This window comes from Impatiens glandulifera, chromosome 1, assembly GCF_907164915.1.
Source record: "Impatiens glandulifera chromosome 1, dImpGla2.1, whole genome shotgun sequence".
Taxonomy (NCBI): domain Eukaryota; kingdom Viridiplantae; phylum Streptophyta; class Magnoliopsida; order Ericales; family Balsaminaceae; genus Impatiens; species Impatiens glandulifera.
This window is the reverse complement of record NC_061862.1, coordinates 74,728,396-74,755,946: the sequence shown is the minus strand read 5'-3', so window position 1 is coordinate 74,755,946 and position 27,551 is coordinate 74,728,396.

Genomic DNA, 27,551 nt, shown 5'->3' with positions numbered 1-27,551 from the left:
CCCACCCATAAACTTAAAACGGTTAAAAATAAAATTAAAATTCTAAATGTATGTTTCGAACTTGCAACATAACAAAACAAGTAAAACTATTTAACCAATTAGGCTAATAAGACTTTATATTTTAAATTCAACATCGAATTTGATGAACGTGGGACAATCTTCACAATATAAATTCAAAACTAGCTAATATATATATATATATATAATAATGTTTAATTTTAAAATGTCTGGATTTCTGGGTTAAAAGTTTTGGTTAATTTGGATATATATGTGAGAGTAAATGGATACTTGGGTCGGATTGTGCGTTGACCAGTCTATCAACTTAAAACGGCTAAAAGTAAAATAAAAATGTTATATGTATGTTTCGAACTTGTAACTTAATAAAACAAGTACAACTTTTTTACAAATCCTTTAATTCATATATATATATATATATATATATATATATATATATATATATATATATATATATATATATATTTAATAGTGAAAAAGAGGGTTTAGTTATTTAGGAAAGAAATTGACACATTTTTTATTATTTATAATTAATAATTTAAAATTTATTTAAAACAATAATAAAAAATCAACATCAATAGTATAATAATAATTCATTCATATATATATAATAAATATTTAATTATATATATTAAAAATAATAAGTATTTATTAAATATTTAAAAAAATACAAATATTATATATATATATATATATATATATATTTTAATTGTTAGTCATATAAGTTATATATACCTACACAAAATTATAAATTTAAATTAATAATCTTAAGTGGTCTAGTGGTTGAAGTGTTAATGATACATAATGGAGATCATCATTCAAATTCCGTCGGGCACAAATTTTAAACTATTAAAAAACATTGATGGTTAATATGTGAAATAAAAATGTTGATTTATCAAAGTTAGGGGTGTTCAATATTTATTCTGAACCGAATTCAATAAACTGAATTCGAATTTTCATTTTCTGTTTTTGAATCGAAATTCAAACCAATTTGAATTAAAATACGGTTTTCGAATTGGTTTTTGAGTTGGGGTTTCAACTCGAAAATCAAACCTAAAACCGAATTCATTTTTTTATTATATATAATATACAATTTATCATATATAATATATAATAATTTATTATATATAATATATAATAATTTATTTATTTTATTATATATTATATCATTTATTATATATAATAGTTCCTCCTTCATTCTCTAAACCTAAATTATTAGCCGCTTACCTAATTTATATTCTCTAACCCCGCTTAACTCATTTATATTCTCTAACCTTAATTTCTCAGATGCCCACCTCATCTTTATTCTCTAAACCTAATTTCTCAGCCGCCCACCTCATATATATTCTAGCCTCCCTATCTTAATTCTCTTAACCTAATCTAAATTGTCATCTCCCTCTTTCATCTCCATTCTCATATGAAATTAACCTAATCTTTCCTAATCTTTAGCCTTCATCTCTCTCTTTCATCTCCATTCTCATATGAAATTAACCTAATCTTTAGTCGTCACCTCCCTCTTCCATCTTCATTCTCATATGAAAGAGCCTTCAGTCTTCAGCTATACCTCTTCTCCATTCTCATATGAAAGAGTCTTTAGGCTTCAAATACATCTCTAAGTTTGATCTATTTAATCCTGTTATTTCTTAGCTTCTTCTTTATCAAAACTGTGAAATCTTTATATATTTCTGTATCATTTAAAACCTATTTCGAATTCAAGATCTATCTTCGTTTATTTAACATCATAATTCAAATTTTGTTTTAAATTAAAATAATCCAAATTAAAGATTTAACAATAAAAGTAAAAAAGAAAAAAAGGAATATCAAATTCGGTTTGAATTCGAATTATTCAAAATTCGAATCGAATATCAAATTGAATTTGGTTCGGTTTTATTAGAACTTATTCGAATTTGGTTCGGTTTTCGAATTAGCTAAAAAAATAATAATTCGAAGAAACCGAACCGAGAAACTCGAATAAATCGAAAACCGAACCGATGAACACCTCTAATAAAAGTGAGGAGATGGTTGGATGTGAATGATATTGGTTAAAATTTGTGATGAAATTGGTGGATGGGTAATTTACATTCACAAATTTAGAGGTCGATTGGGATGAATGGTTAGAATATGCGATAAAATTGGTGGTTAATTAAATGACATTCACAATATGGTTGAAGATGGTTTGTTGTTTGTTGATTTTACCGAAGTGAAAGTGTAAGGTCATAATATAAGAGGTCTCAATTAGGTGGATAAAAATATGGAATTATATGGTAGGTTAGTCGAAGTAAGTATCCCACACGATAAGAGGTCATTGAATCAATTGAGGTGGATAAAAATATGGAATGAGATGAGATTAATTGGGAATTTGTGTGCCAAAGTGAGGGTATAAGAGATTGATATGTACCAAAGTAAAAATTTAAGGACACGGTATGAGTTTTCTAATTAGGGTGGATAAATGTGAAGTCGATCGAAGTGAGATTTAGTAAGTTGGGTTGTTTTTTATTAAATATGTGAGGAGATGAATTGTTTGACCGAAATGAAAGTAAAGTCTCGAGATGAGAGATTGAGTGAGATTAGTGGGATAAAAATATAGAATGAGATAGTTTTGGTTAATCGAAGTAAGTAAGGTCACACTATGAGAGATCGATTAGGGGATTGATGTATCAAAGTGATGATAAAAGAGATTGGAAACATTGGAGATGATTGATTTGACTAAAATGAAATTGTGTAAGGTCACACAATATGAGAGGTTGATTAGGGTGTGGATAAATGTGTAATGAGACGGTTAATTATCCGAAATGAGGATAAACAAGTCAAGTTAAAATATGTGAGGAGATGGGCCATGAGATAAAAGATCAGTTGGGAATTGGTGATCAAAGTGAAGAGTAAAATAGATTGGTGATGTTGGAGATGGTTGATTTGACCGAAGTAAAAGTGTAAGGTCACATATGAGAAGTCGATTATTGGGGTGGATCAATGTGAGATGAGATGGATGGTTAGTCGATTTGAGGATAAAGAAAGTCGGGTTGTATATTGTGAAATATGTTAAGAGATGAGTTGTTTGACGAAGTGAAAGCAATGTATTGAGATGAGAGGTCAATTATAAATTGGTGGATATATGAGATGGTTAATTAGTCAAAGTGAAAGTAAGGTAACGAGATGAGAGGTCAATTATGGTGGATAAATGTGGAATGGGATGTATGGTTAATTGAAGTGATGATAAGAATGTCGGGTTGTATATATAAAATATGTGAGAAGATTTGTTGTTTGATGAAGTTAAAGTAATATATTCGAGAGAATAAAGGTCGATTACAATTGGTGGATAAATATGGAATAAGATTATTTTTTATTAGTAGAAGTGAAAGTAAAGAGATAAAGGTCGGTTGTGAAAGAAATGGATATTGTTGGTTAAAATATGCGAGAAGATTAGTTGTTTGACTGAAGTGAAAGTTAGGGTCACGAAATGAAAAATCCGATTTGAATTAATAGATAAATGTGGAATGAGATGGTTGGTCAGTCTAAGTGTTTTAAGGTTACGAGATGAGAGGTCGATCAAGATGAAAAAACTGATTTGAATTGGTAGATAAATGTGGAATGAAATGGTTGGTCAGTCTAAGTATTTTAAGATCATGAGATGAGAGGTCGATTGAGCATTGATGGGCTAAAGTGAGGGTAGAAGGAGATTGATAATGTTTGAGATTTTTGATTTTAGCAAGGTGAAAGTGTAAGGTCCCGAGATGAGTGGTTCATTGAGAAAAAATATGTGATGAGATCGGTGAGAAAATGAGTTATTTTACCGAAGTGAATAATGTATGGAATGAGAGTGATATATTATTTATTTTAATATATTATTCATGATTTATTAAGAATTTTAAACATTAAAATACATATTATTATATTTTTTATTCATATTTTTATCCGTGTGTATCGTATGAAAATCTTCCTAGTTATATTAGTTTTTTTATAAGTTTAATGTAATGTTTCTTTAAAATAAAAATGATTTACATCATAATAAAATAATTTAATCATTTTGGAAGTACGTTTCTTTTTATTTTATTTTTAAAAAAATACAATTTACATAATTTTATATAAATTATAAAGGGATAAAAATATTTAAAAAATACAATTTACATAATTTTATATAAATTATAAAGGGATAAAAATATTAAAAAATATAATTTACATAATTTTATATAAATTATAAAGGGATAAAAATTTCTTTGTGTGTTTAAAATTAATATTTACATTCATGGACCTTTGTAAAAAAAATGATTTACATAATTTTATATAAATTATAAAGGAAAGAAAACTCACACAAACATATCAAAAACACGACAAACAATTTTCTCCTAATAAGAATATAAGTGAAATATAATACTATCACTTCTAGTTCCTGTAGCTTTGATGGTTAGATTGACTCATTCCTCACCAAGAATTCATTTATTAAAAGTTAAAATCTTTCTTCAATGTTAATAATTACAATTTTTCAACTCATAATATGGTTTGCATCTCCATCTAATAATTTATTTTCATTTATAACTCTAATATATATTTATTTTAAATAATTTCAATTATATATAAAATCAACTCTAAAATAGAACAATTATTTATATCAATTTTGTTTCAATCCTTTTTTCATTTAGAACGGACACCAATTGTTTTTTTTTTTTTGTCTATACTTGTGAATTAAAATATTTTATGTTATAGTGTCACCAACCAGATTATTAAAATTCAATTTCCAAGTCAATTAATAAATGAAGACCACTTAATAAAACACTTAGAGTCTACAACCAACTGTCAAATATTTACAATCCTCTTCTTCCAAGAATCGAAATAAGGAAACAACGTAATATAGTTTAATGTCATAGAATAATATATTTATAAGATATTATTAAAATATTATAATATTGTAATTATATTATATTAGTTCTTTATAAATTTAATGTAATGGTTATATAATATTTATAAATTATATATTTAAATACTATTTCATACCATATCTTTATATTATAACATGATATTAGAGTCAAATTTTCGTTACAGAGCACACAAAATCATAATATAGTTTTATGGTACCTCCATTAATTGTTATTTTCTTTATTTATGTAGGGCTCTAAATATTTAATAATTTATAATTATATTTTTTACAATAATTAAATATATATATTTGTTATTTTTGTTGATGCTTTTATTTTATTCAATAATCATACATTTGAAGTTTTTATTTCACCCTAACATTCAATATCCATGAGATTCTACCTTTTCGCTAATTTATTTAGTCAATACACAATCATTTCGTTGTTGGATAGATCTCAATATTCACGAGTAAACTTCGTAGTTATTTTTAATTGTTATTTCACCTGAAATTTAATGTCGATAAGATTCTACCTTCTTCGTTGATTTAATAGTAGGCACACTATCATCCTGTTGTTTAATGGATGTCAACACTCACGAGTTAATTCAATTTGAAGAACATAAAATTATCATTACACAATTTAATCTATTTCTCCCACAAGCTCATTAAACCATATTATCAAAAAGGAACTCTCAATTAACATTATCATATACTTTTTTGTCATCAAATTTAACAATCACACTTTTCGCCTCTAGAGTTAGCTGAATCAATACACTCATTGACGATTGTAGACACTTATTTTTAAATTTCCAAATTTTTATTTTTATAATAATAATCCCAACTCCCAAGCATATAAAAATATTTTTATAAAATGATATATGGGCTTGTTTCACAGGAATTAAAAACATAATGATTCAATGTGAATTGAATTCCAAAATAATTAATTTCGGACTATAAAATTCAAAATATAAATGATAAGTTAATAATTTGGGTAATTAAAAAAAATATATTATTTAAAAAAATCATATCTACATCAAAATATTGATAATTGTTTTAAGTATTTTGGGAAAGAAAATCAAAATATAAATAATAAATTGATAAATAAATATATCTATATCTATTTAAAAAAAAGCCTGATGATATTACAACCAAATAGAAAAAAAGGGTCAATGTTAACCTTTTCTTCCACTCAGTGAATTCCCTTAGTAATAGGTGACGGGATTATGAGAGTGGCGAGAAGGACATCACAATTGAGAGCACCTCCCTACATCAGAAGTCTTCATATTTCCCTTATAGGTGGGACAACTCTCTCTTACCTAGGAAGTATTCTTTACATCCAACTGGTGAAGAGATAATCGACAAGCAACATGAATAGCCAAAAGAAAATGAACATAAGTCAAACGGGCAACGAGAGCAAAAGTCTCTTTATAGTCAATGTCGTACCCCTATAAAAAAACCTAGTCACAAGACGAGCTTTGTAGCGCTCAACAGATCCATCGGAACTGATGGATCTTGTTTTGATCTTGTAAACCCATTTACAACTAATATATTTCTTGTCAGGTGGTAGAATAATGATATCCCAAGTCTCAGTCTTCTCAAGAGCCTGCATTTCCTGCATTTCCTCAGACATAGCCTCACGCCACAATAGATCACAATTTGCCTTACGAAAGGTATTAAGCTCATGGTTAGCTAGAATAACAGAGAAATAATGGTAATCTTGGAGATGAGGAGGAAGACAATGTACCAGTGTAAAATGTCAACTAGTGGCAGCAGGACCTGAGGTACTTGATCATGTACTTGTTTAGGATACGCAAGTGGGTCAGTAGGGGATGACGGGGAAGAAGTAATAGTGTCAACAAAATTTTGTGTAAGCTCGTGACCTATAAAAAAGGAGATGGATCTAAGACAAAAAAAAATAGGGAATGTGTCTAAAAAGGAGAGGTAAAATTGGACTCAAAAGAGAACATCTTATGTTTCCAAAAGGTGACATGATGAGAAACACGAATCTGATTTGACACAAGATCCAAACAACAATAGTCCTTATGTTCTACCCCATGTCCCAAAAAACAACACAGACGATTCTGAGGCTCCAAATAGTTTTTGTTAAGGATTAGCATCCTGAAGTATAGAAGTTGACATTCGTTTGATTGTATAGATAGGAGTAAGGGCAGCTTCCCTCCAAAACTGATAAGGACATGAAGTAGAAAGAAGCATGACACGAATAGTATCTAGAATGTGTCTATGTTTACGTTCAGGCCTACCATTTTATTGTGAAGTGTAAGGACATGAGTATTAAATAACAGTACCGTATACGGAAAGAAAATCGAGAAAGGGAGAATTATTGTATTCTAGAAAATTGTCAGTACAAAGTGTTTTAATAGGACATGAGAATTGTGTTTGAATAATTTTAGCAAAAATGGAATAAGTAGAGGCAAGTTCAAAACGATTCTTCAAAAAATAAATCAAACTAAACCGTGAATAATCATCAACAAATATCATAAAATATCGATAACCATGAAATGTATCAACAGGAGAGGGCCCCCAAATATCTGAGTGAACTAGCAAAAAAGGTTTATCAGCAATATAATAATTATTCAATAAAGAAAGTAATGGTTTTTTTTCAAGCTTATAATGCACACAATTAAATGACTCAAATTGAATAAGACCCAAAAAAATCTTTAACAATAAGAGATCGGAGTTTATTTGATGAAGCATGCCTGAGTTTAAGATGTCACTTATAAATGGAGGAAGAAGAAACATCAATAGAAATGGAAAGAAAAGGCAGAACATAACAAAGCTCAAATAGGCGACCTGTCTTGCTCCCCGTCCCAAGAATTTAACATATTTGTGAATCCTAAACCTATACACCAAAAGACGTAAAATAACAGTAATCCTTGCTCAACCAACTGACCAATAGAAATAAGGTTTAATGTTAAACAGGGAATGTAATAGATATCTTGAAGAGATGGTGAAGTGACATGACCAATTTGTGTGATGTTAATAGTTGCACCATTTGTAGTGTGAATGTGAGGTGAGGTGGTGAAAGGTTTTATGAAATACAACAAATTAATGTAAAAGGTCATATGATTACAACAAGTAGAGTTTATGAACCATTGTTGCCTGATGTGGTGGCTAATAAAGGATTGATAGATAAGACATGGGTGAGCAGTTTATGAATATCCATAAGGGTGGAGTAGTGGATTGAGGCGGTTGCAAATCATTTGTGACGACGACTATGGAGGAGGAAGAGCCGGTTGAAGAAGATGTATGACCTAGTTGTGGGTTTTTCTAAAGGACATGACACTTTTAATGGCAATAATGACACTCAATGTTGGGGCAATGGATGTAGACATGATCAAAATTCGGACAACGACGACATCTAGCAGACTTATCTGAACGAGCAAATTTCTAAGCACTCTTACGAGGAAACACATGCAGAGAAGATGAACAATCATAAAGGAATCAGTAGTAGGAGATCGAAGCATGGCAATGCGAGTATCCTCAAAAAGATATCATTCATAGCGATGACGATGGAGCAATGATCCACGAATATACTCGTACTCAGGGCCAAGCTTTATCAGTAGTTGAATAATCCTAAAGTGTTTCTTATTAATGATGACATTGTCAATGCGATCCCATGGTGACTAAATAGTAGGGAAGAAATTGTGAATGGATTGTCGTGGCTCATATTTTGATGCATGTAACGAACTCAAAAATTGATAGTGGTGCATTCTTTCGGTAGTCTGGAATTGATCTTTCAGATAATCCCAAGACATCTTGGAAGTATCCATTCGCCAAAGCTAGATCTAAATATTCCTAGATGACATGTTTTGAATCGAGGTAAGAATAGTATGATTCTTACTATCCCAGTCATCAATAGACACACAATGATCGTCAATTTCTTTTGTAGTCGGGGCAGAGTAGAGGACAAACCAACAAGTTTTACTGGTACAGTGAAGTCACTAGTGATATATCTCCACAGCTTCTTACCAATTAAAAACTCTTCATAGATTCGAACCACAAATCACAGTTGTCTCGTTATAACATAACCGTAATACAATATTGCCTCCACATGATTCATATTGAGAGACATAAAGGAAGAATCCAAGGAAAAAAATACCAATAACTAGCCAAAAAATTATCAAAAGATTCAGTAAAGAAATCAGACTACACAGTAAATCAAAAAGAATTAGACAATTCAGAAAAACAAATCAGATCCAGAAATAAATAAATAAATAGTCGAAATCAAAATATGACCGCACAGGTGCGTCGATGATTGAAGCTGAACTAGATTGCGACAAATAACAGCAAGATCTGATGGCAGCAGCTCTGATACCATGTCGGAAATATTTTTATATTTATATAAAATTGATATGATAACACATGGTTACAATATATATATATAGGGGTGAGCAAACGGGTAAACCCAACCCGTATTACCCAACCCGTATTACCCAACCCATATTCAAACCCAAATTAAATTTACCCAACCCATAATTCAACCCATATTATTTACTAATATGGGTTGGGTATTGTTGGGTTGAGTATGGGTTGGGTAACCCAAATTATTTTATTTTTATTTTTTTATTTAACATGTATTTGACTCATTTAACACATTTTTATTCGTTTAACACGTTTTTCACGTTTTTAACATTTTTAATACGTTTTTCACACGTTTAACACGTTTTTGACACGTTTAACACATTTTTGGCACGTTTAACACGTTTTTAGCACGTTTAACACATTTTGACATGTTGAACACGTTTTTCATGTTTTTGGTATGTTGAACACGTTTTTAACATGTTTAACACGTTTTTGACACGTTTGACACGTTTTGACACGTTTGACACGTTTTTTCACGTTTTCGACACGATTAACACATTTTTGGCACGTTTAACACGTTTTAACACATTTAACACGTTTTGACACGTTTAACATATTTTTGACACATTTCACACGTTTTTCACGTTTTTGGCACGTTTTGACACGTTTGACACGTTTTCAACATTTTTGACAAGTTTTCGACACGTTTAATACGTTTTTCACATTATTGACATGTTTCACACGTTTTTCACATTTTTGACACGTTTAACACGTTTTGACACATTTAACATGTTTTGACACGTTTTCACGTTTTTGACACGTTTTTCATGTTTCGACACATTTAATACATTTTCGACACGTTTAATACGTTTTTCACACATTCAACACGTTTAACACATTTAGACACATTTTTTCACGTTTTTGACACGTTTAACACGTTTTGACATGTTTAACATGTTTTTCACGTTTTTCACATTATTAACACGTTTAACATGTTTGTAACATGTTTAACATGTTTTCACACGTTTTTCACGTTTTTGGCACGTTTAACACGTTTTGACACATATTCCACGTTTTTGGCACGTTTAACACGTTTTCCTCGTTTTTGGCACATTTTGATACGTTTAACACGTTTTTGACACGTTTAACATGTTTTTTCACATTTTTGACACGTTTAATACGTTTTCACACGTTTAATGTCAAACGTGTGAAAAACATATTAAATTGTCAAAAATGCCAAAAACGTGTTAAACGTGACAAAAACATGTTAAAACCTATCAAAACGTGTTAACGTGCAAAAAAATATGTTAAACATGTCAAAAATATGTTAAATGTGTAAAACATGTTAAAATGTCAAAACGTGTTAAACGTGCCAAAAATGTGTTAAACGTGCCAAAAACGTGAAAAATGTGTTAAACATGTTACAAACATATTAAACATGTTACAAACATGTTAAACGTGTTAAGAATGTGAAAAACGTGAAAAACATATTAAACATGTCAAAAACGTATTAAACATACCAAAATGTGAAAAATGTGTTAATGTGTGAAAAACGTGTCAAATATGTCAAAAACGTGTTTAACATGCCAAAAACGTGAAAAACATATTAAATGTGTGAAACACGTGTTAAACGTGTAAAAAACGTGTGAAAACGTGTTAAACATATCAAAAACGTGCCAAAACGTGAAAACCGTGTTAAACTTATAAAAAGCGTGTTAACGTGTTAGTTATGTTAAAAACGTGTTAAACGTGCCAAAAACGTAAAAAAACATGTTAAACTTGTCAAAAACGCGTTAAACGTATTAAATATGTCAAAAACGTGTTAAGCGTGACAAAAACGTGTTATTAGTATGAAAACGTGTTAAACATGTCAAAAACTTGTTAAACGTGCCAAAAACGTAAAAACGTGTGAAACGTGTGAAAAACATGTTTTAAGTGTGAAAATGTTATAAAAATATTAAAAACGTGTTAAACGTGTGAAAAACGTGTTAAATATATAAAAACGTGTTAAAATGTCAAAAACGTGTTAAACGTGCCAAAAACGTGAAAATCGTGTTAAACTTATCAAAAACGTGTTAAATATGTTTAAAACGTGTTAAACGTGCCAAAAACGTGAAAATCGTGTTAAACTTATCAAAAACGTGTTAAATATGTTTAAAACGTGTTAAACGTGCCAAAAACGTGAAAATCGTGTTAAACTTATCAAAAACGTGTTAACGTGTTTTATATGTTAAAAACATGTTAAACGTGCCAAAAACGTAAAAAAAAATGTTAAACTTGTCAAAAACGCGTTAAACGTATTAAACATGTCAAAAATGTGTTCAACGTGACAAAAACGTGAAAAACATATTATTAGTGTGAAAATGTGTTAAACATGTCAAAAACGTGTTAAACGTGTCAAAAATGTGAAAACGTGCCAAAAATGTGAAAACGTGTTAAACGTATGAAAAACGTGTTAAATGTGTGAAAAACGTGTTAAACGTGTGAAAAACGTGTTAAACGTGTGAAAAACATGTTATAAGTGAAACGTGTTAAAAATATTAAAAACGTGTTAAACGTATGAAAAATATGTTAAACATGTCAAAAACGTGTTCGACTTAAAGTTGGAAGATGATTAGTTTATATTGGATTAATAATAGAGAATTAAACTAAATTTATATAATTTGGGTAATTTGGGTAACCCTAACCCAACCCAAATTAAACTCAACTCATACTCAACCCAACCCATACTCAACCCAACCCATATTAACCAACCCAAATTAATATTTTGGGTTTGGGTTAGGATTAGGTTTGGGTAAACTCATATTATGCTCACTCCTATATATATATATATATAATTTTTATCTTAGCGCTCAATTTAGAGCACCTCCTAGATGCGTTGCAACTAAGTAAGCAATATATATAAAAACCTAATTGCTTCCTAAAATCAATTCCCTCTTGTAAGTATTTCTTAACATAAGCCACACCTGCCTCCCTTTTTATTTTCTTGAATTTGCAAGAAAAATATTTTATTTTAATTAGTTATTATTTCACTAATCTCTTTCTTTAGTTATTGTTATTTAAATTTCAGATATTTTTTTTAACTCTTAAATAGATAAAATCTCATCTAACTTAATATTTTTCTAATTTCCTAATACAATTTTCAACTTTTTAATTAAATAATCATTCTTATGTATATAATATTTATTATTATTTTATTTATGTCGCCGAGGGAGAGAAATCTGGATCAGACAATGAAGGTTTCCATTAAAAAAAACGTTGTTAATGTTATGTGCATACTCTAACAGAAGAAAACCAAGCGCTTGTTGAGTTGACTCACCCGTCTTGGTCTGCTCACTCAAAAGCCCAATCACACACACCTTATATGAAAACTCATTTCAAAAGTTAATTTTGATTTAACAATTTTATCTTTTTATTTGAAATTAAATCATAGACCAGATTCAACATGGTTTATGATCTACCATTGATTCCATCAAATTAGGAAAATAAAAAATAGTAGGTACTATTAACTTTTTAACATTTGTAAGGAATAAAACTCATTATTTTTGTCTATTTAATCATTGAAGATGACAACCAAAAAATTGAAAATCCTTTAAGAATATTTTAATTCAAGTTATAACATGATTTTTAATCAATTGTCTGGAAAATCACCCAAAATTTGTAATCAATCGCACAAAGAAAGACATAAAAAACAGTAGAAAAACACCAAATGCAGCAATTAACCATTCAATAATAAATAGTCTTATAGAAACATCCATTATGTTGGAAGAGTCTCAAGAGAAAAACAGTCCAATAGACGAAAAATATTGTTTGGTTGTCTCCATACAAGTGGGGATGGACCTATTTCAATGGAAAAGTTTTAATAGTTAATTTGTCGTAAAATGATATTGTTAATCAATCGAGTTTTGTACTCACGTTCCAACCGGCCTCAATGGTATTTAAATTTTGTTTGTCATGATTATTTACAATCCAAAGTTGTGATGAGCTGAAATCATTTTTCTAGACATGAGGATTCCAAACACTAAATTTTGCAGAAGCTGCCTAATATGCTCCTTCCTTAGTCCTTAACACTGCATATGCTAACATATATATAAATAATATAAAATTTAAATAGTATTTTTCTGAGCAACTAATGCAAATTTAGTAATAATATAAACATATGACTTAAATGACGTAGAATAGGGACGGTTTGAAATGGGCACTTTTCATTTCTATGTCAGCTTTGAAAAAGCTTATTCTCAAGCAAAGAGTCGTGTCTTTTAATCTATAAGATTAGAATGGAAAAATGTTTTACCAAAAGTGTTAACAAAAATATATTTAAAAAACCTATGATTTACCTACTCGTCCAAGATAAGATCGACCTCTAAACTCTCTTGATCAATGGATTATCAAAAACGATTTATTTGTAAATATTAACACTATCGATAACATCTCCATGTCACTCTACATGGATCATACAAGATATTATTTTATAACCATAATGTTGAAATTGAAGAGAAATTGATGATGATGATAATGATAACGATAACGACGACCTTGATGTTTTTAATAGTTCCTTTGGGTTTTGAAAGGTCCATGAATGCCATAGACTCATAGTGGCCTCTGTAAATATATGGTGTTATAAATGGGTTATGGCTATTATCCCAAATGCAGCAAGAAAATTATCATTTTCTCATCAATGAGGTTTTTTTAAATTAAAATGTTGTTCAATGAGGTTTTTTTAAATTAAAATGTTGTTATTATTTATATTTAAAATGTTAAGAAAATATAATATCTTAATAATTCAAATGGAGGATGCATTCTTTAAGAGTAATTGGTGGTCGGTTATCTAATAAAAGAATTCTAAAGTTTTATTATGTTTAGGCACTAACAAGCAAAAGAAAATATAGATATAATTTTATCATTATACCACTACAAAAAAAGCCTAAACAGAGACGCATAATTATCGACGTTTGATTAACGTCATAAATATACAAATAATATTTTGATGGTTTAATTCACAAAAAAAAACATGAACCGTTTCAAATATTAATGAATGAAGAAAATTTCATCGTAAAAAACAAATATATTTACCTGTGATCAAACATTATCGCTAAACTAAAAGGTAAAATTTTGTAGAAAAATTCTTAAATGAATTCACACTATATTTTGGATTAAATTTACGACGAAAATTATTGAGCGTCGAAATGTTTTTAGTAAGTCAAAAAAAACGTATAAAAAATCTGGTATGAAAAATTCTTTATCATGCGTTTTCAAAGCTTTAACACCTTCATAATTCTTGCATACAAGTGCCAACATAGTTTCTTTTCCCAAAAACTCATAAAGAAGCATGTAATATAAACTCCCAAACATTAAATGTTTTTAGGAAAACGATTAAAACTATAAAATTCCAAAAGTGAGAGGGTCAAAAATCAAAACTAGACAAACCATAGTTATGATTAAAGTATGACAATCTAACGATCCTAAAGAACTTGATTAGTAGCAATCAAACATACAAACAAAGATGATAAACTATATCAAATCATAATTATTCCAATCAGTATTTTTTTCATACCAACCTATTATAACAATAGGTTGTCTTCCTCTTCTCCTTGTCATTCCTCTTCCCCTTCCCCTTCCCCTTCACCTTCCCCTTCCTCTTGCTATGAAAAAATGATGAACTGAAAAGGTTGATGAATACAGCATATTCTCATTTTGATTTTTTTCTTTATATTAACCCGTTCTGATTTGATAGAAATAATTATTCTTTAGGATTTCTGGGTTATTCACCACCTTGTTATTCTCAACTTGAATTTTTAGATCATTGTCTTTATTAATCCAACTTCTGTTTGGATTCCTTAACAACTTTGGATTCCTCTATATCAACCTTGAAATTTTCTTCTACCTCTTGATTAGCCTAAGTATCTTCCTATATATTTCATCATCAACCACTTCAACTTGATTTGACTGCGATTTTGTTACGAAGGGAATTGAGAATTAGGGTTGTAAGCCCTAGAATAAACTGGCGGGTATAATCGTCAGCAGTTATTTTAGAAATAAGTTGTTTTAATAGCAAACTTTTTATATTTCAGTAGTTAAATAAAAGGTGGGAAAAGAAGTTGGGTTGGACAGCTGTAATTGGTTTTGGCGGGAAATGTTGGGTTGGACAGATGTAATTGGTTTTGGCGGGAAAACTTGGAGGGAAAAGAAGTTACAGTAATTGAATGATTAAGAAGGCAGCAATCTGAGAATGGAAGACATTCAACCAATTTTTCAATATAAGGTTAGTCATAACTCTCTCTCCTCAATTCCGATTGCAGGATATGTAATCACAATTCTCTTCTTATATTTTCTCATTCTATCCAGTCTCAAGATGTTACTAAGGTACTGTCCTGCCCTAGATCTAAACATTACTAAATCTTAATTCATAATATATCACTAGTATTAGAGCACCTTTCTTGGCACAATGGTCGAAACACGTATGGAAGAAGAATTGAATAAAATTTGAAGTCGTAGTCAGGCACATGACGAACGATTGTCGGTGTAGGATGCTCGCTTCGATCGGATTGAAACACTCATAACTTCCATGGACGTGGAAATTAGACATTTAACTCCAGCATCAGGTAGTAATAATCGTGAACCAGGAGGTGTAGAGGAAAGAGACTTCCGAGGTGATAATTTTCTCGATCGCAGGCAAGTTGAGGAAGTGAGAAATTAGAATGGTGATCGGGACTATCGGGATCATATGTACCAACCAACGATGAGACTTTCGAAGATGGATTTCATAAAGTTTAACGGCGATGAGGTAGATGACTAGATCTATGGAGTAGAGATATTTTTCCATGTGGATCGAACGTTAAAAGAGTCCAAAGTGGAGTATGCATGTGCACACCTGTATGGAAAAGCTCGCTGCTAGTTTAGTTCGCATCTATAACACCGGCTACCTAGACGAGCTATGACTTGGATAGAGTTAAGAACATTGGACCTAAAAGAGTTGGGTTCAAGCGATTTCGATGATTCTTTAGACGAATGGAAGGATCTCAAGAAAACGGCAACGGTTAAGGAGTATGGTAAGAGATATGAATGTGATCTATAAACTCCCTCATTTAACTGAAAAATATTCCATTAAAGGATACCTAAATAGTTTAAGAGAAGAAATAGCTAATTCTATTAGAATTCAGAAACCAAATTCTTTATCGGAAGCTATGGGCATGGCCAAGCTGCAAGAAAGGACTAATTAGAAATTATTAGAGGCATGAAGTGAATCATTGGCACGAAGAGGTTACTTAACTAATAAGAGAAGTCCACTTTTGCATACACCGAGGCAACCTGCATTTGGTAATAGGAATAACAGTAATGTAGTCTCCCTTAGACCATGTACAAAAATTTTGGTACTTCGCGCATTAGTAGTGGAATTCATAAACCCGTAGCAATCGGTCAGAATCCTAGGAGGACTAATTTAGACCAAAAAACCATAGTTGAACGAAGAAAGCGGAATCAATTTTTAATTGCGAAGAAATTGGGAATATGGACATAGGTTTATGATATGATCGAATTAATCAATAGAGACGGGGGTCTGGCTATGAATAAAGGCTTATGAAAAACGGTTTGAAAGAAATCCTGTTAGGGATTTAATTCGCTTTCTATTTGACGCAAACACTTGTAAACACTTGAAACAGATTTAAGGCAGAATTGTTTACTTGGGTTTGAAGCACAAGATGAAATATGAAAAGATGACAAATGAAAGAATACAGCAGTTTGTTTATGGATGTTCGGAGAAACTCTCCTACGTCACCCCTTCTTCCAACCACCGGAAGGATTCACTATAATATGATTCGAATCAAATACAGTTTACACACACTTAGCTCACTATTGAACAGAACACTTTCTGTTCAATTACAAGATGAAGAATATCACTCAGCTAAAGGTGTTTTGATTCTAGCTCTCTCTTGATTCACACACAGTACAATCAGAAAGCAGCTTCACAATATGAATATTCACAGGCTTGAATTATCAGTAAGCAAGATGATCGAGATCGGCAAATTCGTAAGGCGGATTGTCCGTTCTCCTTGAGATTTGTTAAATACAAAGCAGGAGCTAACGGTCGAATCTTTTAGAATGATACGTGGCACTCTTCCATTGGAAAGCTTCCATTGTACACAGCAGGTTCTGAGCACAAGGATCGTGGCCGTACATCACTAGTAGTGCGCCGAATATTCCATCAGGGATGTACCTGCAAAATAAGAAATGTGAGGAAAATTCTCTTACGTGGCATTCGTTGGTTGGATACATATAGCTGTTGTACTAATCTTCACTAGAAAGTGGAGTAGGAGTAGGGTACACCTATAGCACGTGGGTAGGTGAATGCAAGCTTCAAGCATACTTCTTAAGCTGAGCATTAGACGTATTTCAGTTAGACGGATTGTGAAAATCAGTCTAATGAAATCAAACATTCCCTTCTAATGATAGAGTCTATTAGACTGCCTGGTCTAATAGAATTAGACTTACGTCTAATTACAATAACCATTAAACTACACGTCTAACTCCACTGACTTAGACTGCACGTCTAATTCTGATTCTACCTCGGACTTGTCTGAAAGAGTTAGACTCACGTCTAACTTTCACTGAATTAGACTACACGTCTAATTATCCAATAACCATTGGACTGCACGTCTAACTCCACTGAGTTAGACTGCACGTCTAATTCTGGTTCTACCTCAGACTTGTATAAAGGAGTTAGACTCACGTCTAACTTTCACTTAATTAGACTATACGTCTAATTATCCAATAACCATTAGATTGCACGTCTAACTCCACTGAGTTAGACTGCACGTCTAATTCCGGTTCGACCTTAGACTTGTCTGAAGGAGTTAGAATCACGTCTAACTTTCACTTAATTAGACTACACGTCTAATTATCCAATAACCATTAGACTGCACGTCTAACTCCACTAAGTTAGACTGCACGTCTAACTCCACTAAGTTAGACTGCACGTCTAATTCCGGTTCTACCTCAAACTTGTCTGAAGGAGTTAGACTCACGTCTAATTTTCACTATTTATTAGACTGCACGTTTAACTCCACTGAGTTAGACTGCACGTCTAATTCCGTGCATATTAGACTATCCGTCTAATTGCAAATATATTAGACTACACGTCTAACTCCGCTGAGTTAGACTGTACGTCTAATTCCGTGTATTCATTAGACTTAAGTCTAATTCTATACATTCATTAGACTACACGTTTAACTCCGTTGAGTTAGACTGTATGTCTAATTCTATGCATTCATTAGACTACACGTCTAACTCTGTTGAGTTAGACTGTACGTCTAATTCTATGCATTCATTAGACTACACGTCTAACTCCGTTGAGTTAGACTGTTCGTCTAATTCTATGCATTCATTAGACTACACGTCTAACTCCGTCGAGTTAGACTGTACGTCTAATTCTATGCATTTAATGCCAAAATCGGTCTAATGACTCTCATTAGAGTCAAGTCATATGAAATATGATTTCAATACACCTGCATCAAAACTCATAAGTCATTTCATCATCAAAATCTAAATGGTTAAATTATTTCAACACTTAGTCAAAATAATTTGACCCAACAATTTCCCCCTTTTTTATGAAGAAATTGGAAACCTGCATACATATACCAAAATATGCATTCATCATATAAATAAATCAAACCTCTACATGCAAATTCATCATACAAAAATATCATATAAATGATCAACCAAATGTGAGTGTTTTCAGAAGAAACACACAAAATTTGTTCTCAAAAATAACCAGAATAAGTTAACATTAAAGCATTGCTACCAAATTTTTCAAAAACATTCATCTTAAATGAAAATAACTTCCATTATAATCTACTTCTTCTTCTTCTTCCTAGACTTTACTCTGGAAAGGATAGACTTCAACCTAAGAGATCTCTAAGACTGCGGTTAGAGGGGAGTTGGAGTCTTCTCTTTTCCTTTTCTTGGATTTAAGCGTCTCTACCCTTTGAATGTAATCGACAACCTTCTGGTTGTTCAGGATCTTAGAAGGAAGGTGAAAACTCTTACCGTGTTCATTTAGAAGGAAACAAAGCAGAGAACTAAGAGGGCCATCAAAGCCAAAAATAGTCTTCCGAGCAACCATCATTCTGACAAGATTTCCGAAGAGGAAGCTTGTCCAGTTGATAGGAACACCCCTGGTGATAGCCACCATTATCTGAAAGACCTTCGTACAATAGTTGTAAGAAGACTCTTTGGAAAGAAGAGATTTTGAGATGATATCGCTTAAAAGAGAAAATTCAACCTTCAGGAGGTTTTTCTTTCCATGAATGTCCACTAGAGGAGAATCGGAAAAGACTTTCATCATTGTAATCATTAGATCAGGCGGGGTGGTTGAGAACTCATCGATACCTACTTTTGGAAGTTGGAAAAACGTACCAAAAGACTCTTCGGTGATGCGAATCCAACAATAACTTTATCCTGATAAACGCCAACGGTTTCGAAATATTCATGAACCAACTGTTCATGATAGAGTTAATGAGGAGAGGGGAACTTTCATAGCCCGGAGGCTTTTAGAGACTCAAACATCCTATGCATTCCCGAAGATTGTAGAGTGGATACGGATCTAAAATCTACTTGAATCGATTTTGAACGAAAAGACGACATTTCGATTTGATGAACAGGGGTTTAGACGATTCGAATTAGAGAGAGAGGGATTTATAAGAGCTATAATCTTTAGAATGAGTGATTCAATAAATATCAAGGTTTAATCATGTAGAAAATAACTAATGATTACTCCTACCGTCAAAAACTTCAAAGCTCTGTTCCCAATAAACGCAACATTTAATGTTAGCATGAAACCGAACATTTAATACTAAGTGTACAAGCAAAAGTTGTCAAAAATATTAGTCATTCTTTGTATATTGAGAGATATGTGTCTTCAATTCTTTTGAGGAATGACTGAATTAATTTTCGACGGGAAAATAAACTTGAGTAGAGGAAAGCAAAGGACAACTGTCCAACTAGCCAGAAGATGAAGAGTCCAATTACACCAATAGTTAGACGTTTATTCTCCTTTTCACATTTTCAACTTCCTTTTGAAAATCAGTCTATTAGACGAATGCGTCTAATTATGCAATAACATCACGTGAGACACACGTGTCTAGTTAAACGTGAGCATCCTCTTGCTCATGACGTAAAAATATCTAACGTCTATTAGACGTATCCGTCTAACCATGTAGGTTAGAATAACCAAGACAATACTTTCAGATGAAGATGAAACTGCTAAGGTAGACGTTTGTCTAAGTAGCTGTGTTTCTCAAACTCTGAATCCTTAGGACAAATTGAGACCACTGTCTTTCATGTCTGTTCAGTTGCGTTTTGAACAATACGTTCCCCCTTAATTTATGCACGTAATCACATCAATCAAGATCAACAAGACCTAACATGTTTCTAAAGTGAGAAAACTTAGCTTCCGTTAGAGGTTTCGTGAAGATGTCTGCAGTTTGTTGATCTGTAGGAACATGTTCAAGACGAATCTACTTTTGATTGACGTGTTCTCGGATGAAGTGATGCCTAATTTCAATATGCTTTGTCCGAGAATGCAGAACTGGATTATAGGTGATTGCGATAGCACTTGTGTTGTCGCAGAAAATTAGAGATTCATCAGCCTCAATCCCATAGTCTCTGAGCTGTTGTTGAATCCACAGAACTTGAGAGCAACAACTTCCAGCTGCAAGATACTCTGCTTCAGCTGTAGACGTGGCGACCGACGTTTGCTTCTTGCTGAACCATGTGATTAGACAATCTCCAAGGAACTGGCAAGTTCCACTTGTGCTTTTTCTGTCAATTTTGCACCCTGCATAATCTGCATCTGAGAAACTGATTAAATTGAAATTGGAATCCTTCGGATACCACAGTCCTACATTTTGAGTTCCCTTTAAGTACTTAAGAATACGTTTAGCAGCAGTAAAATGAGAGAGTTTAGGATCAGCCTAAAATCTGCCACAAACACCAACAGCAAATTGAATGTCTGGTCTGCTAGCAGTAACATACAGTAAGGAACCGATGAGTCCTCTTTATGCTGTTACATCGACACTTTGTCCACCTTCATCTTTATTCAAATTATTTGAAGAACTCATTGGAGTAGTTGCTGCAGAACAGTTCTCTAAATCAAACTTCTTTAGCAGTTCTTTGGTGTATTTGGCCTGGTTGATAAGTGTTCTATTTTCTAACTGACGGACTTGAAGCCCAAGGAAGAATGTCAATTCTCCCATCATGCTCATTTTGAATCTATCCTGCATCAGCTTTGCAAACTTCTCACACAATTTGGGGTCAGTTGAACCAAAAATAATGTCATCAACATATATTTGAACAAGTAGAATGTGAGAATCTTTAGTAAATCTAAACAGGGTTTTATCCACTGTTCCGACAACAAAGTCATGATTAAACAAGAAATTTCTTAATGTGTCGTACCAAGCGTAGGCGCTTGTTTCAGACCATACAATTATTTGTCAAGCCTATAAACATGATTTGGTAAAACATGATCTACAAAACCAGGGGGTTGCTCAACATATACTTCTTTACTTAATTTCCCATTTAAAAATGCACTTTTCACATCCATTTGAAAAACTTTAAAATTCTTAAATGATTCATATTCTAGGAAGATTCTGATTGCCTCTAGTCTTGCAACAGGTGCAAAAGACTCATCAAAATCAATATCTTCCTCTTGTCTGTATCCTTGAGCAACGAAACGAGCTTTGTTTCTAATGACTAAACCATCTTCACTAAGCTTGTTTATAAAGACCCATCTTGTTCCTATGACTGACTTGTCAGTTGGTCTAGGAGTAAGATACCACACTTTGTTTCTCGCGAATTGGTTTAACTCCTCCTTAATAACATTGATCCAATCTAAATCAACTATAGCTTCACCAATTTTCTTAGGTTCAATCTGAGAAATAAATGCAGAGTTGGTCATTTCATCCATTAGTTGACGTCTTGTCCTTCGAGGAGAAAAATGATTTCCGATTATCACTTCTGGTGGATGATTTCTGTTCCATCTAAAATTGGATCCAAGAGGATTGTTCATCTGAATAGGTGGCACCGCGGCATCCAAACTCTCAACTTCTTGTTGAACAGGAGTTTGTACATCTGGTTGAACTTCAACCGGATCAGTCATTGGATCAGATAGAGTCATCCGCTTATCCAACGTTTCTTCTTCTTCACTTACAGACTCAAGACTAATCGCTTTTAGTCTGTCAGTAAAATCAATGGGTTCATTAGATTTTCTCTCAACAGGTTCATCAAAAACTACATGGAGGGATTCTTCAACAGTCTGTGTTCTCTTGTTGTAAACTCTGTAAGCCTTGCTTACTGATGAGTATCCCAACATGAATCCCTCATCTGCTTTAGCATCAAAAGCGGTCAAATAAATCTTTCCATTGTTATGGATAAAATATTTACACCCAAATATCTTAAAATAAGAAACTTTGGGAATCCTCCCATAGTACAGTTCATAGGGAGTTTTATCAAAACGTTTGTTAATTATTGACCGGTTTTGTGTATAGCATGCAGTACTAATGGCTTCCGTCCAAAACTTCTGAGGAACATCTGATTCAGCAAGCATAGATCTCGTTGCTTCCTTCAGAGTTCTCACTCTTCTCTCAGCAATGCCGTTTTGCTGTGGAGTTCTAGCACTAGACAACTCGTGCCTAATTCTAGTCTCCTCGAGATAAGATGATAGGTATCTGTTAGTGAATTCAGTTTCCTGATCACTTCTAATGCATGTGGTATTTAAAGATTTCTGATTCTGAATTCCTTTAAATATTCTAATCAGGTTTTCAGCAGTTTTATCTTTTGATGGTAAAAATGCAACCCATGTAAATCGAGAGAAATAATCAATAACAATTAAGGAAAATCTCATTCCTCCTATACTCTTTACATGAATTGGACCAAATAGATCCATATGTAAAAGTTCTAGGATACGGCTGGATTGTGATTTCCCTTTACTTTTGAACGATGATCTGCCCTGTTTGCCTAACTGGAAAGCAATGCATATCTTGTCCTTTGAAATCTGAAGTTTGGGCAAACCAATAATTAGATTGTTTGAACAAATGTTGTTGTTGGTTTTCAAATTCAAATGGTTCAAACGTTTATGCCATAACCATTTCTGATCATTCTTGGCAATCATGCACATAGGATCAGAAGACTCTTTTTGCCAATTCATTTTGTATGAGTTTCCTACTCTACTTCCAATCAATAACATGTTTCCATCTTGGTCTTTAACTAAACATGCATGAGTTTGAAAATCTACCGACAAACCATTATCACATAATTGACTAATGTTGATTAAATTATAACATAAATTGTCAACAAGCAGCACGTCATTAATAGTTAGATTACCATGGATAATCTTACCCTTACCCATGGTCTTACCCTTCTTGTTATCACCAAACGTGATCTTAGGTCCATAGCAATCTGATATACCAGTAAGAAGCGGTTTGTTTCTTGTCATATGCCTGGAACATTCACTATCAAGATACCATACAGATTCCTTCAGTCCTTCGTTTATTTGTACCTACATAAATAGATATTTACAATCTTTTGGTACCCACTTTCAATTGGGTCCTTGATCAATCAGTCCCTTAGGAATCCATATTTGAGTTATTCTGATGAATTTCCCATTTTGTGTTGTAATTAATGCGTATGTTTTTGACTTAGCAGACAACTTTCTGCTAGCCACTTATCCTTTAGATTTTGAAGAAGACTTTCTTTTAAAACTCCTTGACTTAGAGTCAAGTTTTAGATTACCAGACTTGTTAGCTGCTTCTAGCTTATTCTTAAGCCAGTTAACAGTAGGCGGAACATAAATTATTTCATTTTTGAAAGCAACTTCTTCATGAATAGGATCAGATTCAGTGTCAGTCATACTCCCTTTGACGAAACTTATTGGCTTAAGCTTGTCATATGAGTTGGAATTCTTGCATGACAGGTTAGGGTCATTGCTATCAAACCCCAATCTGGATCTAGATCCAGCAGGTTTCAACATGCTAATCTGATATTTGACAACATCTCCAGACCTTGTCGATGCACTGACTACATAGTTTAATATCTTGTTTTCAGATGAAAGAATTTGAATCTGTTCTTTAAGCATCTCATTCTCAGAAGAGATCTCTGTTAAGTTTTCATCAAAAACGTTTGATTCAGATTGTTTGTTGGAGGAAAGAACAGTTGATTCATATTTAACTTTCATTTCATAAAAAGAGTCAGTTAACTTCTTGTACTCAATAGCCATTTCATTGAGTGCATTAGTTAACTCCTCATTTGTAAATTCTGGTTCAGATATATCATTTACCTTAGATTGGTCATCTACCATCAAACAAGTAACAGCTTCGTTCTCTTTTTCTACAGGAGACTCCTCTGAATCAATGTCAGCCCATCTGGATTTGTTTTCACTGCATATGAACGCTTTCTGGTTCTTCTTTGCTTGAGTGCTTGTACCGTAGATCTGATTAAGCTTATCCCATATCTTTTTAGCAGTGGAACAGGACTTGATCTCACAGAACATATTCATGTTGATTGACTGGTACAGAGTATTCTTAGCAACATTATCCAGGTTGTTAGTCATCTTATCTTCAGTAGTCCATTAACTTCTTGGCTTTGAAATCTTTATGGGGCCATCAGTAATAACATTCAACATATCATAGTCAAGAGCAGACAAGTGAGCTCGCATTCTTATCATTCAATATTCATAGTTGTCCCTTGACAGAAGAGGAATTTCATTGATGATAGACATGCTTCAGGTTCTTGATGCTTGAGAATAGAAACAAGGCTCTGATACCAATTGATAGGATCGGCTTAATAAATAGAGACGGGGGTCTGGCTATGGATGAAGGCTTATGAAAAATGGTTTAAAAGAAATCATGTTAGGGATTTAATTCGCTTTCTATTCTACGCAAACACTTGTAAACACTTGAAACAGATTTAAGGCAGAATTGTTTACTTGGGTTTGAAGCACAAGATGAAATATGAAAAGATGACAGAAATGAAAGAACACAGCAGTTTGTTTATGGATGTTCGGAGAAACTCTCCTACGTCACCCCTTCTTCCAACCACCGGAAGGATTCACTATAACATGATTCGAATCAAATACAGTTTACACACACATAGCTCACTATTGAACAGAACACTTTCTGTTCAATTACAAGATGAAGAATATCACTCAGCTAAAGGTGTTTTGATTTTAGCTCTCTCTTGATTCACACACAGTACAATCAGAAAGCAGCTTCACAATATGAATATTCAAAGGCTTGAATTATCAGTAAGCAAGATGATCGAGATCGGCAAATTCGTAAGGCAGATTGTCCGTTGTCCTTGAGATTTGTTAAATACAAAGCAGGAGCTAACGGTCGAATCTTTTAGAATGATACGTGGCACTCTTCCATTGGAAAGCTTACATTGTACACATCAGGTTCTGAGCACAAGGATCGTGGCCGTACATCACTGGTAGTGCGCCGAATATTCCATCAGGGATGTACCTGCAAAACAAGAAATGTGAGGAAAATTCTCTTACGTGGCATTCGTTGGTTGGATGCATATAGCTGTTGTACTAATCTTCACTAGAAAGTGGAGCAGTAGTAGGGTACAGCTATAGCACGTGGGTATGTGAATGCTAGCTTCAAGCATAAGCTGAGCAATAGACGTATTTTAGTTAGACAGATTGTGAAAATCAATCTAATGAAATCAAACATCCCCTTCTAATGACAAAGTCTATTAGACCGCATGGTCTAATAAAATTAGACTTACGTCTAATTACAATAACCATTAGACTGCACATCTAATTCCATGAGTTAGACTGTACGTCTAATTCTGGTTCTACCTCAGACTTTTCTGAAGGAGTTAGACTCACGTCTAACTTTCACTTAATTAGACTACACGTCTAATTATCCAATAACCATTAGACTGCACGTCTAACTCCACTAAGTTAGGCGGCATGTCTAATTCTGGTTCTACCTCAGACTTGTCTGAAGGAGTTAGACTCACATCTAACTTTCACTTAATTAGACTACATGTCTAATTATCCAATAACCATTAGACTGCACGTCTAACTCCACTGAGTTAGACTGCACGTCTAATTCCGTTTCTACCTCAGACTTGTCTGAAGGAGTTAGACTCACGTCTAACTTTCACTATCTATTTGACTGCACGTCTAACTCTACTGAGTTAGACTGTACGTCTAATTCTGTGCATATTAGACTATTCGTCTAATTGCAAATATATTAGACTACACATCTAACTTCGCTGAGTTAGACTGTACGTCTAATTCCGTGTATTCATTAGACTTACGTCTAATTCTATACATTCATTAGACTACACGTCTAACTCCGTTGAGTTAGACTGTATGTCTAATTATATGCATTCATTAGACTACACGTCTAACTCCGTTGATTTAGACTATACGTCTAATTCTATGCATTCATTAGACTACACGTCTAACTCCGTTGAGTTAGACTGTACGTCTAATTCTATGCATTTAATGCCAAAATCGGTCTAATGACTCTCATTAGAGCCAAGTCATATGAAATATGATTTCAATACACCTGCATTAAAACTCATAAGTCATTTCATCATTAAAATCTCAATGGTTAAATTATTTCAACACTTAGTCAAAATAATTTGACCCAACAGTTTAAAACTGGCCCGATTATTATGAATATTGATGTGTGTGAAGGGGAGGTACAATTAAAGGAGGTAGCTGAATACGGAAATGAAGAAGTTCCGGAAGAAACACCTTTGTTTAACATAGAAGAAGGTCAGAACTTTGAAACCATGAAGATCAATGGTACGATAGGAAAAAGTAGTGTGTATATGCTGATAGATTCGGGTAGCACTCATAATTTTGTGAACCCTCGGGTACTTCGTAATACTAAGTTTGTAAAGACTAATGTTGAACAACTAATGAGCAACAGTGAATGCGTTGGTCTTAAATAGTTTTCTTAAGGGGATGAGTTCATTATAAATGCCAGAGTGTTGTCAATTCTAAAATATGATATCATTCTTGGAGTGGAATGGTTATCAACTCTTAATGGTATAAGTTGGAATTTTAAAGAATTGTTATTGAGTTTTGAGTATTTGGAAAAAAGTGGTAAAACTGAAAGGTGACACTACAAGGAAGGTAGAACTGTAGATGGAAGCATTGTTGAAAAGGGTAGTTAAAAATGGAAATAAAGTAACAGTTCTTACTATTAGGGAAGAAGAAATTATACCGGTAGAATTATATTATATTATAGCTTCCTTACCTAAGAAAGATGTGGAGGACCAACTGAATAATCTATTAAAGAAATTTGAAGACTTATTTCAGGAGCCGACAACGTTACCTCCAATTAGAAGTTAT